This window comes from Sarcophilus harrisii, chromosome 5 (assembly GCF_902635505.1).
Source record: "Sarcophilus harrisii chromosome 5, mSarHar1.11, whole genome shotgun sequence".
In the NCBI taxonomy this organism is placed as follows: domain Eukaryota; kingdom Metazoa; phylum Chordata; class Mammalia; order Dasyuromorphia; family Dasyuridae; genus Sarcophilus; species Sarcophilus harrisii.
The window spans coordinates 35,625,741-35,640,709 of record NC_045430.1 but is presented as its reverse complement, the minus strand read 5'-3'; the positions used below and the strand labels follow the sequence as shown (position 1 = coordinate 35,640,709).

The 14,969-nt window shown below is 34.9% G+C and overlaps 1 non-coding gene across 1 annotated transcript; it reads right to left on the bottom strand.

Moving 5' to 3' along the window:
* Window positions 1-13,685: 13,685 nt before the first annotated feature.
* LOC111721042 lies at window positions 13,686-13,796 on the bottom strand. Its single transcript, XR_002770419.1, has one exon. It is a non-coding gene; the product is annotated as a U6 spliceosomal RNA (small nuclear RNA).
* Window positions 13,797-14,969: the final 1,173 nt, after the last annotated feature.

Below are 14,969 nucleotides of genomic sequence, written 5' to 3'. Positions count from 1 at the left end.
ATTCTTCTAAAGATTACTACAGGAGCAGTGGGAGAGGGAATACATAATAAGGAAAGTATGTGGTCAAGAAAAAAATGTGTGGAAAAAATGTATGACCAAAGAAATTCATGATTCTAGAGTAGTTTCCCTATTATAATATCTCATGGTTCTTAGTGCTCCTATTGTTTTTGATTTATTAAGAAGGTAGTATTTTCTGGGATTGTTTTTCTTAATGGGGGCTAAAGAGTGGGAGAAAGAAATATGAACTAAGAAAAGAAAAAGATGTATTTTTTGGTTTATGAGCAAGACACAGAATAACTAGGAAATCACATATGAACAAATAGAGTTATAGGTAAAAAAAAAGAGAGAAATAAGGTAACAAAATCTTGTGCTATCTTTGTTGACAAGATAGAGAGATAGCATAGACAACAGTATAACTAAATGGATTTTGAACAGGTTGAATGACTAAAAGTTTTATTATTAATGATTTAATATTGGCTTTAATCCAATCCAACATATATTTATTATGTGTCTACTATGTTGTAGACACTAGGCTGGATAATTGGAAAACAGTCCCTGTTTTCACAGAGAGATAATATGTATATGTAAAAGAGAACAGGACAAAAATGGCTGAGTTTTTAGGAAGGTTTATTGTAGAAAGTAGTGCTTAAATTTGAAAGAAACTTCACATTTTGAGAATTGAAGGGGAAGAGGGACTATCAAGACTTGAGGGACAGCCCATGCTGGAAGTGGCAAAAGCAAGGTTATGTGAGAATAACAGCAAGAAGGCTAGTTTGTCTGCATTATAGAGTGGATCAAGAAAAGTAGTGGTTAATAAGACAGCAAAGATCAGTAAAATCCATTTTTTAAAGGGGCAGAGAGATTTGTAATTGATCCCAGAGGCAATATGAATTTTTAGTTGCTGATACAAAACTGCAGGAAGTAGGGAAGGATAGCTAATTGATAGGAAGACAATTAATGGGCTAGAATTTTGAAATGAATCTAATAAATTGAAGCTTAATAGGGATAAATATAATTTTCTTTTAAGGTCAAGAAATCAATCTCACAAGTGTAATATTATGTCAGTATAGCTAATATAATATCTCATATTAAAAATACATAGTGCTTTTAGTGGATTATATACTCATCAGTGCACTATGTAAGTCTATTAAGCTAATTCAGTCTTAGAATTTCTTTAAAAAGAACAAGAGAGCTGAGAAAGCCATTGAACTCTTGTGTGGTCATATGACTTTTATAATATATGTTCACTTCTGGGATTAGGTCACAGAGATTCTGGTAGTCAACAAGCATTTATTAAACACTTACTGTGTCTCAGACACTGTTCTAAGCACTGGCGATAACAAAAAAATTAAAAAACAAACTAATAAATAAAAAAAAATCAAGAAAGAACTGTGATTGTTTCCCCCCAGGACCTCAAACAGGGAGGAAAACATGCAAAAATTGTACATGCTAGCTATATACAGTATAAATAAATAGAAGATACTTTTAGAGGAAAGAATAGTGGTAAGGTAGAGAGGGGAATGGAATGCCTTAGGATGTTGTGCATACTCCATAACTTGAGTCCTACCATCAAAGGCTCAATGAGCACTTTTATGGTATATGGTAGAGGAGATCTGAGGCGGGTGAAGAACAAATAGTTGGTTCTAAGAACTCTTTCATTTCTGAGATTCTTATGACTTTGGGACCAGGTCATGATCAAAATGACAAACAGTTTTGTAATTTTGGATTTTAAATATTTATGGGGGGAAAGCCAGGAAAGATTTTCCAGAGTGACTTAAAAATGAACATGGTGAAAAACCCACAACTTTCCTTGCCTTTTGGGACCCATCAAATTGAAAGGAAACAGAAAGAAGTAAGAGGATTGTTTAAAATTGGGGAACTTCAGAATTGGATTTTTGGTGGTTACATAGCAGCTCATATCTTAAAAAGAATCTTCTGAACAATCTATATAGCAGGTGATCATCTAGTCTCTGATTGACCTCTAGTGAGGAAACTTCCATTACCTCTGGATGAAATTCATTACAAATTGGGATTAAATATCAAATGTCTAAAGACGGACTTGAACATAAGCCCTCCTGACTTCAAGGCCATTGTGCTATCCACCATACCAACTAATTGTCCCAGTGCTAACCTTATCTCACTTCAACTTTTTATACTATGCTGTTGTCAGTGACTGGTAATTTTTCACAATAAAATTGTTGTTAATGTCATTAAAGTGGCATAGTGGATAGAGTGCTAGACCTGAAGTTGGAAGACTCTTTTTTCCTGAGTTCAAATCTTGCTTCAGACATTTATTTGTTGTTTGGGGAAGTCACTTAATCTCGTTTGCCCTAGTCCTCATTTGTAAAATAATTTGGAGAGGTAAATAGTATCTTTATCAAAAAAAATCCAAATGGGGTCATGAAGAATCAGACATGATTGAAATGACTAAACATACATAATAAAAAGGTTATAGGATTGTAGATTCCAAGATGAAAAGGACCTAAAGAAAGAGGGAAATAGGGGATAAAACTAAATATAGGAATTAAAGAGGATGTATTTAAGAAACAGCATAAACAGCATCAATATGTGAGATGTAAAATCAGAAACAATCACAGACCCACTGACTGCAATAAAGATCAACAGATTGAACAAAACTCCATCATAAGGATCTACTCATCCCCTGAGTCCTATATATGGAAGAAACTTAATAACAGATTGTCAAATTCTAAAGCTTAATGATGAAATCATAGTACACATTCTCCAGCTCTTTTCCAAGGAAATACTTTTCTTATAGAAGCTAACAAGTTTTACTTGGAAACCACTCCATCTGTCAGAGAAAACACAAACACATGTGGCAGTTGCTTCAGTACTTGGATCACACCATATGAAGATATAACCTTCTTTCAATTCTGGACATGTTGACATGACACTAAAATAAAATAAAATAAAATAAAACAGACAATTGAACAAACAAAACTCTCAACACATTCATACTCCCCCCCCCCACCCATACCAACACAAACACATACATACACAAAATAGTTGTTTGGTACTCTGTAGACAATATTATTCTTTATTGTGGGAGATCAGGAGAAACAATTTTTCATTTGATTTTTTACTGTGAACTGGATGACTTTCTCTTTGGTGAGTTGAGGTGAGTTTGTGTCCAGACTCTAGCGAAATCAACGCTAACCAGGGAAGCCTATGTGTTATCTATATTGCATTGTATTTTTATTTATTTTGCTAAACATTTCCCAATTCCAATTAATCTGGTTTCAGCCCTTCTTGGGAGTTTTTGTGTGGGCAGCATTTGTCCTGTGGGTGGGCCAATTTGAGTTTTGATGAAGGGAGTACCTGATGAGAAAAACTCCCACTATCAATGTAGATTAACAATAATATTTACAAATATGGGCTTCTATGACAATATGTATATAAGTTTTATTGGTAACAATTATATAGACTTAGTAGATAGAATGCCTGGCTAAGAATCAGGAAGAGAAAATCTTCTCTCGACATTTGACACTTATTAAGTGTATGACCTTTTGTGGTCATTTAGCTTCATTTTTTTCTCTATAAAATGAAGAAGTTTGATTATATGTTCTCTAGGGTCCCTTCAAATTCTAAATCTATGATTCTATTATCTGCTGACCTACTGCCTTCATGATCATGGGCAAATTATTTAATCTCTTTGGACCTCAATTTCCTTAAGTCTAAAATGAAGGTGCTACATTATATGAGTTTCTTCTAGCTATAATTCTCATGTCACATGAACTCCATGTTTTTTTTGGTAAAAAGGACAAGGAAAACCCAAGTATTCAAAGTGGTCGGAGTGAGAGTGAATCACTTGATTAATCAACAAACATTATTATGTACTTTTTCTAGAGATTAGGGATACAAAGATAAAAGTAAAACATTTCTTGCTTTCAGGGAGCTTACATTCAATTGATAGAATAGATGTATGTATGTAAGTATATATGTGTATGTATTTAGATATATGTATTTATGTACACATGTATGTCTATATATCTTGTATACATAACTTGTGTGTGTGTATGTGTGTATAGATATAGATGAGGTAACTAAGTGGTACAATGGATAGAGAGCCAGACCTAGAATCAGGAAAATCTGAATTTAAATCCAGCATTAAGATACCAGCTGTGTGACCCTAGGCAATTCTCTTAATTCTGTTTGCTTCAGTTTTCTCATCTGTAAGATGAACTGGAGAAGGAAATGGCAAACTCTAGTCTGCCAAGAAAACCCCAATAGGTCACAAAAAAGTTGGATATGACTAAAACAATTGAAAAATAGGTTTAAATACATATGTGTGTATGGTGTATGTAGTGTATATATTGCATCCATCCATCCATCCATCCATATTTACACATAACCACATATATCACAGAGATATAAGGTGACTTGGGATGAAGGCAATAGCAATTGAATGAATTAAAAAAGTGCTTCACAAAGAAGGTGGTACTTAAGATGACTCTGAAGCAAATGAGATAAATTAAGAGGTGATGATGAAGGAGAGTATTCCAATTGTGAGGGATAGGTGTAAAAACCCCATGGAGTGTCATGTATGAAGAAGATAGTAAAACATAAAACAGTGGGATCAGAACTGCCTGAGGGGTAAACCAGAGCTAGGCAGGATTTGGGTATCCAATCCAGAATCCAATGGAGAGGATTTATAAATGGGGATTGAAGATTATTCTTCTTCTTATTTTAAGCCTAGTGGTTTGAAAGTAGAGAAAATAAAAAGGATATTGAAAGGGAGAGGTCACACTGAGAGACGTGATTAAGGAAATGAAACAAAGGGGGGGAAAACACCCCAATCTTTAGTTTTCTGAAATAGGGGGGGATGTGTTGGTGATGTCACCACATTGCTGTTTGGGGGAACCAGAAACAAGCTGAAACATATGACTGATTAAAAGGAGGAAGTGAAGCTGGCCCCAACAGAAAGCAGAAGATGTTCCTGATGATAATGGAGCCTCAAGTAAAGACAGCCCCATCTGCAACCTCATCTCTGTAGCCAGATCTCAGTAAACTGATTATGGGTGACTCTTAACGCAGAGCAGATTTATCCTCCTCGCCCATCCCTGAGGGATACACAAGGGAAATACCACCTAGAGAAACACAGGAACACATAAAACTGGAAGAAGATGAGCTGTCTCACAGTAGATAAAAATGATAGTATGACTTGAAAAAAAAAAAGAAAAGAAAAGAAAAACATCAACCAGAAGTGAAAGGAAGTCAAAGGTGCTGGGGGTGTGTGTGTGTGTGTGTGTGTGTGTGTGTGTGTGAAAGAGACAGACAGAGACAGAGAGAGAGAGACAGAGAGAGACAGAGACAGAGAGAGAGAGAGAGAGAGAGACAGAGAGAGAGACAGAGAGACAGAGAGAGACAGAGACAGAGAGAGATAGAGAGACAGAGAGAGACAGACAGACAGACAGAGACAGAGACAGAGACAGAAACAGAGAGAGAGAGAGAAAGAGAGAGACAGAGACAGAGACAGACAGGCAGAGACAGAGAGAGAGAGACAGAGAAAGACAGAGACAGAGAGAGAAAGAGAGAGACAGAGACAGACAGACAGACAGAGACAGAGAGACAGAGACAGAGAGAGATAGACAGAGAGACAGACAGACAGAAACAGAGAGACAGACAGAGACAGACAGAGAGACAGAGACAGACAGAGAGAAAGAGAGAGAGAGAGAGAGAGAGACAGAGACAGAGACAGAGACAGAGACAGAGAGACAGAGAGTACCACCTGATATTACCTGAAACACAAACTTCTTCGTTTGGCAATAGAAGTCCTTCACAACTTGACTCCAACCCTCCTTTGAAGATTTATTATACATAACTCCCCTTTTCACTCCTTGATCCAGCCAGACTGTTTTTCTTACTTCTAATGCATTACAATACCTACCTCTATACCTTTGCCCAGGACTGGAATGCATTCCCTCTTTATTTCTTGTCTCTTAGAATCTCAATTTAAACATCACCTTTCTTGATTCCCCTGTTTCTGATAATCTTCCCCCATTTCCATTTATAACTGTAATAATTTTATATTTATTTATGTAAATATAGTGTCTTTAGCTAGAATGTAAAGTTTATGAGGGCAAAGGCTGTTTAATTTTTCTCCCCCAATGCTAAGCACAGTGTGAAGCACATAGTTAGTAAATTCCTATTGGTTTATTTATAGGAATAGCAAGGCAGGACAGAATTTTTTTGGCAAATCAAAATTTGTCCAGATGAGGGTGATCATGAAGCGAATTCAGACTATGTCATCTGATGATTGGTTGAAGGAGTAATGAATTTTCAGCTTGGATAAGGGAAAACTTAATGATCGAAGGTGGGAATTACTGGGAGGAATGGGGTGATATCTTTAAGTATTTGAAGAGCTGTCATATGACAGAGGGGCTAAATTTGTTTGTTTGGCCTTTAAGAGCAAAACTAGGAATAATGGATAGATTTTTCACAGAGACAAACTTCTGTTGGGTATAAGGAAAGGATCCTTAACAATTAGAGTAGTTCCAAAGTATAGTGGGTAACTCCCTGTTCCTGGGATTCTTTTCAGTGGCTATAGATGAACCTTTTGCAAGGACATCATAAAGAGCATTCTTATTTGGGTATGGGTTGACCCATGGAGAATGAGGTTCCTTCCAAACTTGAGATCCTGTAGTTCTCTGATTTGGAGATCCAAAGATGCTATTTATTATATTATAGTAGGTACTTGAAGAATAAAATGGATTAGTAGCTTCATCTTCCTTGAAAGACTCCTTAGGTTGAGAAAAAAGTGACTTTTCTAATAATAGAAAAATGAAGTAAAGTCCTATTTTGCTTTAGCAGTCTATATATTTTTCCTTGAAGCATAGCCTATTCCTAGCATATTTTCTTTCCCTCCCTTCCTTCCTTACTTTTATCTTTTCTTCCTCCTCTTCCTATCAAGACAATCAGGTTTAAGTGACTTGCCCAAAGTCACTCAGTTAGTAAATATCTGAGGCTAAATTTGAACTCAGGAAGATGAGTCCTCCTGACTCTAGATCTGACATTCTATTCATTGCATCACCTTTCTGCCCTACTATATATAAAGGTAATGGATGGGAGAAAAAGTACAAAGACCTGAATCAAAATGCTCTTGTTCCTTCTACATGACCCAACCTTCTTAGAATATTTTGATCTATGTGATTGTCTCATCACTTTAATAACTCTGGTAGGGGTCTGATACCCCTACAAAGTCTGTAAGGTCCCCAGGGCAAGAAGCATATCTTAGATAAACACTGTATTTTGGCACTGGCAAAATGTACTTTCTCCAAATATAGAATTAAATTATATTTAATAATGAGTTCTTGTATTGCCTCAGTAGTAAATCACCATTCACCACTCATTCTTTAAACTCTATATGGCATCCACATTGTTAAGGATGTTGTATGAAACAAAGGATTCTTATTTCCTTTTGATATGAAGAGATGCAGTCATAGCAACAAGTTGTAAATTCGTGAAATTTAAATTAAACTGAAGGACAACGATCTCTCTCTTCTTTTCTCTCCTCATATCATCTATACTACCCACCCCTTTCCTTTTCAGCAGAAAGTCTCTGTTCTTTATCTTTAAAAAAAAAAAAAGATTATAAATTATCTCTCTACTTCATTTTTATGCTTCAAAAGTTGACATAATATCCTTTTTTTTAATATGAGGAGAGAGATGGTCCTTCTTCTTGTAAAGGATTATACCTTGTTAAAGTGCAGCTTCCGCTATCTTTTCTGGGAACCTATCTAATCAATCATTTCCTCATTTTCTTTCTAATTTTTCAATTTACTTTACTCATAGGCTCTTTTCTACTGCTTGCAGATATGTTCATGTATCTTTCATTCTTAAGGGAAAAAAAAAAAAGCTCAACTCTACCATCCCCTCAAACTATTATCCTTTATCCTGACTTCTTGAAATTACTTTGTGATGCTTCATGCACTTTGTGTATACTTTGCACTTATTTACCTATGTATCCTTCAGAAGAAGATAAGGATCCATAGGGTTCCATAAGGATAGAATTGCTTCATTTTTGTGGCTTATTTTCAAACCTCAACTAAAGCATCTTGAATACAGTGTAAATTTAACAAATGTTGAACAGAGTGTAATAGATTATATGAATATGGTGGGTGATATGAGTCCTTTTCTTACCTCAAAAGTCCTATAATTTTCTTACCCTCCCCAAATTTTCTTTTTTTTAATTTAAGTGGCATAGTTATGATTTATTAAGTTTATTTTTATTTTATTTTTAATTTAGGGGATAAAAAAGAACTTCCATGACATAACATATTTTATATTTTACATGAACATTTATTATTTCTCCCTCTCACAGCCCCCAGCCACTGAATAGCAATAATAATGATGATAATAAATAGTAACAATGAATAATAGCTTTTAATTTTTTTACTTTTCAAAATACATGCAAAGATAGTTTTCAGCATTTATCTTTGCAAAACCTCATAATCCAGATTTTTCTCCCTCTCTCTCCACCTTCTCCTTCCCCTAGAAAGCAAGTAATCCAATATAAATTAAACAATAATAACAATGAAAAACAAAGAACACCTTTATAATAAATATGCATTGTCCAAAAAAATCCCCCATGAGCTAATTAAATCCACAAATGTCTGTCTCCTGCATTTCAATAAGTTTTTTTATCTCTCGGGCAGAACATGAGAAATGTCTTTCATCACCAAGACTCTGGATCATGGTTGGTCACTATCCTGATCAGAGTTCTGAAGTCTTGAGTATTTCAGTACTGAGTTACATGAGGGCAAGAGAGGATAACAGAATGATGATTCAGTTTTAAGAGCACTCTATGGGTAGTGTGGCCCAAATACACTAAGCTTATTCATGCATTTTTAGGTCATTAAATCTTATAAATTCCTTGAAGGCCAAGTTTATATTTGTTCTTGAGGACATATCCTAAGTGAGTAGAACATTTATTTGTGCCTTATGAAAGTTCAATAAATATTTCTTGCTGACAGAACCTGATTTTCTGGTAATGAGTCAACAGCAAGAAATGGGAAGAATATTATGGAATTTTAGGATGTTCATATTTTGGAGAGAAACAACAATGAATGTCCTTAAAGGAAAGTGATGGGGACAAAGGAGGTTGATGACTGTTTTATCTAAGAAAAAGTTAGATGTCACAGCTGTAGACCCATTGCCATAAGCCAGCAAATATTTCTGGTGATGTGAACTTTGTCAAGTAGGATACTTAATGCATAGATCAGTTACATATTTTCACGAGGGATTTTACTATGCAAAGGGTGAAAACATACTTATTAATAAATCACTAAATAGGAAACTCAAATGGAAAAGCTATTTCTTTCCTGAAACCAGGTTACAGGCCATTTTCACTATGTCTGTCACATCTATTTTCCCTCCTTCTTTTCCATTTATCCTTTCCTCTGTCTTTTCCCTAACACTTTTTTTTCTTCTTCTACTTCTTCTACCTTTTCCTCTCCCCTATTTTTCTTTTCCTCTTCCTTTTGTTCTCTTTTCCTCCTTTAGTCACACTTACCCATCGGTCCTTATTTTTCTATTTTGAAAAGTTGAGGCAATGCAAAGTCCACCTAATTCTCCTTGCCATCTAGTATCTCATTATTGTGAACTTATTCTACTCAGCAATCGATGACAATTTTTGGCTTTCCAATTATCTAGAAATGTAGAACCAATCATAAAGGATTAGAGTCCTCCCTTTCTCTATTTTCAGCAATATGTCTACTGGCTATTTTAGATGCACAGGATATCTAAGGCAATAGACTCAGCATGAACTATGATGTGTGTCACCCTTAAAAAAGAGAATATAAGTCTAGTTTCTCCATCTATCCATAGGAATGTAAGTTACTACATAGATGACTCCAGTATCTTCTACCATGGAGCGAGTTGGACTCTTATTTCCAACTATCTACTAAAGTTTTCCATTTGGGTGCTCTGTGATGACATCCCAGAGCACTGACAAACTAGAGGCTAACCAGGTTATTGAGAGAATTGGAAATATGCCATAAAAAGGGGTTTTCCCCCTTTTACTTAAGAACTGGAAATACTTAGATAAGACTTGGGTGGGAGAAATATTTGAAAGTATGTCATCTTGAAAAATAATTCAACTTCCTTTGTAGAGTTTCAAAGATCAGAATTAGGGAATTAGACTTAAGCAGCTTTTGATTTAATATAAAAAATATCCTTACAATAAGAGTTGTTTAAAATGGAGTGAGCTGCTTTTAGAAGTAGTGGGTGCCTTGTTATAGAAGAAGATTGCTTGCTTTACTGAGATATTGAAAAAAAGATTATTGTATTGGGATGAATTGTATTATATTGTATTATTATATTATATTGGGATATTGTATTGTATTGTCTTTAAGAACTCTTTTAGTTCCAAAGTTTTGTCATTCCATTTCTAAAACTGTTATCAGTATCTCTTCTCATCCTTAAACCAATTATCGCTCTGGTCTTTCTTATTTGTCAACCCTATTGTTCTTCCAACCACACACATTCTTGGGATCATAGGAAGATATCAGACTGCATTTAAAGATACAACAATGATTACATTTAACTTTGAAGAATTCATATATGTATATATGTATATATATATATATATATATAGAGAGAGAGAGAGAGAGAGAGAGAGAGAGAGAGAGACAGAGAGAGAGAGAATAAGAGGAAAGAGACATAAAGATACAAGACACAAAGAAACAGAGATAGAGAGAAAGAGACAAAGAGCGAGCAGAGAGACAGACAGACAGACAGACAGAGACAGACAGACACAGAGATAAAGAGATATATACACAGTGAGATAGAGATAGTGAGAGAGACACCTTAGCAACTATTCTTCCTAAGGAAGAATAAAGCACGCTGAAAAATAGTAAGGAGCCTTTGAAACTCAATGTCACCCCAACAAAAAGAGACTAGCCAGGATAATGTACAGAAGAAGGGAATGGTGCTTCTAGCCCCTGACTCATCCTTTGGATCCATAGAAAATAACAGAAGGAAGAATGAGAAAAGATTGGAATTCAGTACCATTACCCTGCCATGGCACTCTGCTCTATTCTTCTTGCCTCCTCATCCCCAAAAAGAAAATCAGAAGTGAGATTCTGGGAAGAGATTGTAATTTTCCTTGCTTGGCAAGAACCACACATGATGTAACTCCTACTTCTCCATCTCTTTTTTTGTTCTGACTCCTGAACTGTTTGCTTCTGCATTTGCTAAATACTCTCAAAAAGAAATATTGTTCAATGTGTGTGTGTGTGTGTGTGTGTGTGTGTGTGTGTGAGTGTATGTGTTTGTGTGTGTATCCTTGTGAAAGAGAGGTTTTGGCACTTCAATTCATAGAGAGAATGGGTTTTGTAGGTCTCTAAGTAGCATGATGGATAGAGTGTCATTCTTCATATCAGGACAACCTGAATTCAAAGTCAGTCTCAGACACTTACTTCTTGCGTGACTCTTAGTAAAATAATTTGCCTTAATTTCTTCATTTGTAAAATGGAGATAATAATAGCACTTCCCTTATAGAATTATTATGAATATCTAAGAGCATTTATCGAATATTTTGTAAGACTTAAAAGTGCTATATAAAGGTTCATTCTTATTATTTTCAGTTGCTAGGATGACCCAGTAGAGGCTTGAGATGAATCAAAGAGATTTTTATTTCTACCTATTTTTATGAATCTAAGTGTATTTAATCTAATCTAATCTAATTACAAAGTGGAAAATTAAATGAGTCACAAATATGGTGGGAGAAGTTTTAGTAAAGCATAAAAAAGAGGCTCCCTGAGATAACAAGTTTGGAGAAGAACTCTTCTTCTTTGGCAAGTTTCAGGAGCTCTTTCTTCCATCTCAAGCTGAAGAGTAGAGGTTAATTATTAAAAGAGAATTTACATCCATAGGGACACATTATGGGAAGAACTGGTAAATTTCAATTATCTATCTTACTTCAGTAAGAGCCCTGGAAGAAAAAATCCAGGTGTTTACCAAAAAAAAAAAAAAGAAAAAAAATGACATCTTTGAGGTCAGACAGAAGGACTAACTCCTTTTCCTCTTCAGCCAAACAACAACATGCTAAGATAACTGTGGGGAAACACTTTAGAAATCATCTACGCAAAGAGAGATGTGCTGGCAAATATTTAGCAATAATCTCTTTAAAAAGAAATGTATCCAAGTTTAATTAAGTTTAATTAGAATTATTAATATTTTCTCCATCACAATCTTAAGTCTAGAAATCAACAATAATAACAGATAAATCAAATCCTGATTTGTAGCATTTCCTGATTTCCAAGTTATAAATGTTTATGCTAAATATTTAACAATCAGATTCCAGGAGCTTACTGGAGCTTCAGCACTCATCTGATGTACCTAACACCCTCATTTTTACTCAGGATCACACAGATTTGGAAGACCTGAATTCAGCTCTAGCACTCTATCCATTGAGTCATCTTGCTACTTCCTCCCTTGTACATTGTAGGTGCTTGTTTATTGAATAACTGAGTGAATGAATGAATCCTTGCAAAATGAGATGGGTGGATGAAACTCTAGTGCTGCAAAGGTCCCTTTTAACTATAGGATACTATGATCTGTCCTTTGAAATTACTACTTCCTATCATATCTCCAGTTATTCTTTCTGGTAAATTTCAATTATCCATTCTACTTACCCCCAGATAGCCCAGAAATAGCCACGGCAGAAGATTAATGAATGGGGTCTTAGGGCTTCCAAAAAAAAAAAATCACATCTTAAGGATACATTTATTATTCTCAGAGAGTCTTTTCCTTAATGTAGAAAAATGATCCATAAAAACACACCATAGGATTCATATTAAATTTGTAATTTTAAATTAAATCGGTATCATATTCAATAGGAAAATCGTTGTTTTATGTATCACAATATTGTCAAACCATGCCATTTGAAACTGTTGTTTAGAAATGTTCACAATTGGAGCACCAAAAGCCATTTAGTAGCAAATGAGAGAACAACAGAGCAAGGGCAGTTGTGATAATTTGACTCCATTCTGTGTTCTACCCCATTGACCAGACAAAGAATAAATTATGCTTGAAAAATCAGCCATGCAACATTTATGGAACTTGCTGCATCTCAAGAGGTGATTATCTGGCAAATCCCATGAAGCCTTATTGCCTGTATTGTGATCTAGCAGTGTTTTGGGTAACAGTATGAGCATGAAATGTTTTTTTATAGATTTAGTATGATTTGAGAATCCTTAAGCATTCTCCCCAGTCTCCAACTATCTTTTGTACCTATCCTTATTCCTCCCTCCCACCAATTCTCTTCTATTTCCTAAAGTATCTAAAGCAGCCTGTAGTAGGTTCATAGTTCTATGACCTTCTGCATATTTAAGTTTTGAATGGCTTAAGACAATTTATTACTGAAAGGGGATATTCTGCTCAGTCAGTTAAATTGTCATGCATTCTGAACTCTGAAGTCCAGCTAAATTGGTCTTACTGTTTCTAATCCATGGTACTCCTTATTCCATCTCTCTCTTGCCCCATCTTCACTAGGATCTATCCCTTTATTTTGGCCTTCTAGAATCCTTAAATATCTTTAAAGCTCAGTTTAAGAATTTTCTACATGAAGCTTTCCCTGTTTCTCCCCCAAGAGTTAGCTCCTCCTCAAATTACCTTGTTACTTATTTTGCATATATCTTGTACATATTTTGCACATATCTTTGTTATTTTTACTGGAATGCTTCCCAAATTTGAATATCATTCTTCCTCAGGGACCATAGTAATTTTCTCTGTATTATTCCAATTTTAGTATGTATACATGCTGCCAAAATAAGTACAGGTATATATCTAGTATGTACTTAGAGGTGAATATATCATTCTCCTAGTAAGATATGTTTTATACATTGCTGTACCACTTGTAATACTCATACACAAAGTAGGTTCTTGAATAAATGAATGAACCAAATCCTTCCAGAATGAGAAAAGTGGATGGAGTTCCTTGAAGAGAGAGATAATAACATTTTTAGTTTTGTGGAAGAATTCTGGTACATAAAAATCAATTTATGTTTGGTGATTGATTCTGATAGACTTCGCAGCTTTAAAAAATCCAAGGCGAACATCCAAACAAGGAAGAAAGGAAAGAATATTTCATTTTCACTCAAACATAGACAATCTTCCTCAAAGGAGGAATAAATATTCCTCCCACATATGAAATGTACACTATGTAAACTATAATGAGAAGATACTTGAATCCAGGTCTTCTTGAGACTAGGTCATTGGAAACTGCTGTTATCATTGTCATCTTTCCTTCTGTTGTTATTATTATTATTATTATTATTATTTTTCTTTTTTGTCTTTTTAATTGAATACATATAGAAATGGCTCAGGGATAAGGCACTATGATATATAATCTCTTTTATGGTTAGTTTTTGACATTATTTCATAGATAGATAAGATGATTTTTTTAGTAATATAATTAAAAATGTTGGGAGGTAAATATCTTTCATAGCTTCATTGAAAAGTATATTAAATGCTCCTTTGGGAGTAGACAGTAATATGATGACAATGAGGATGGAGACAATGATAGTTTAGGGGTAAAAGTAATTTGCTGTATGATTTAGTATCCCAAATCTCCTCAATAGTCTTTAGGAGCTACAATCTGAGCCTACAACATCCCCCAGGTTGTTATATGATAAACTAAGGTGAATAATCAGTAACTAGAAGGGCAGAAAAAAAGAAAAACAATGGCTTCAAGTCAATAGATAAATTCTTTACTAGGGGATAACTAAGAGACAACTGTAGCCCACTCCTCAGTCTGGAGTCTAGATTTAAAGGAATAAAATGGCTTTTCCTTCTGACCAAGTCTTCCCTACTAGGGAATCAATGTTCCTGACAGGTTACTATGGATGGCACTCATAAAACACTATTCAAGCATATGTTTCTTGGGATCATAAGTTTATGGCTATAAGCAAATTTAGAAGCCATTTAGTCTAGTTCCCCTATTTTTACCA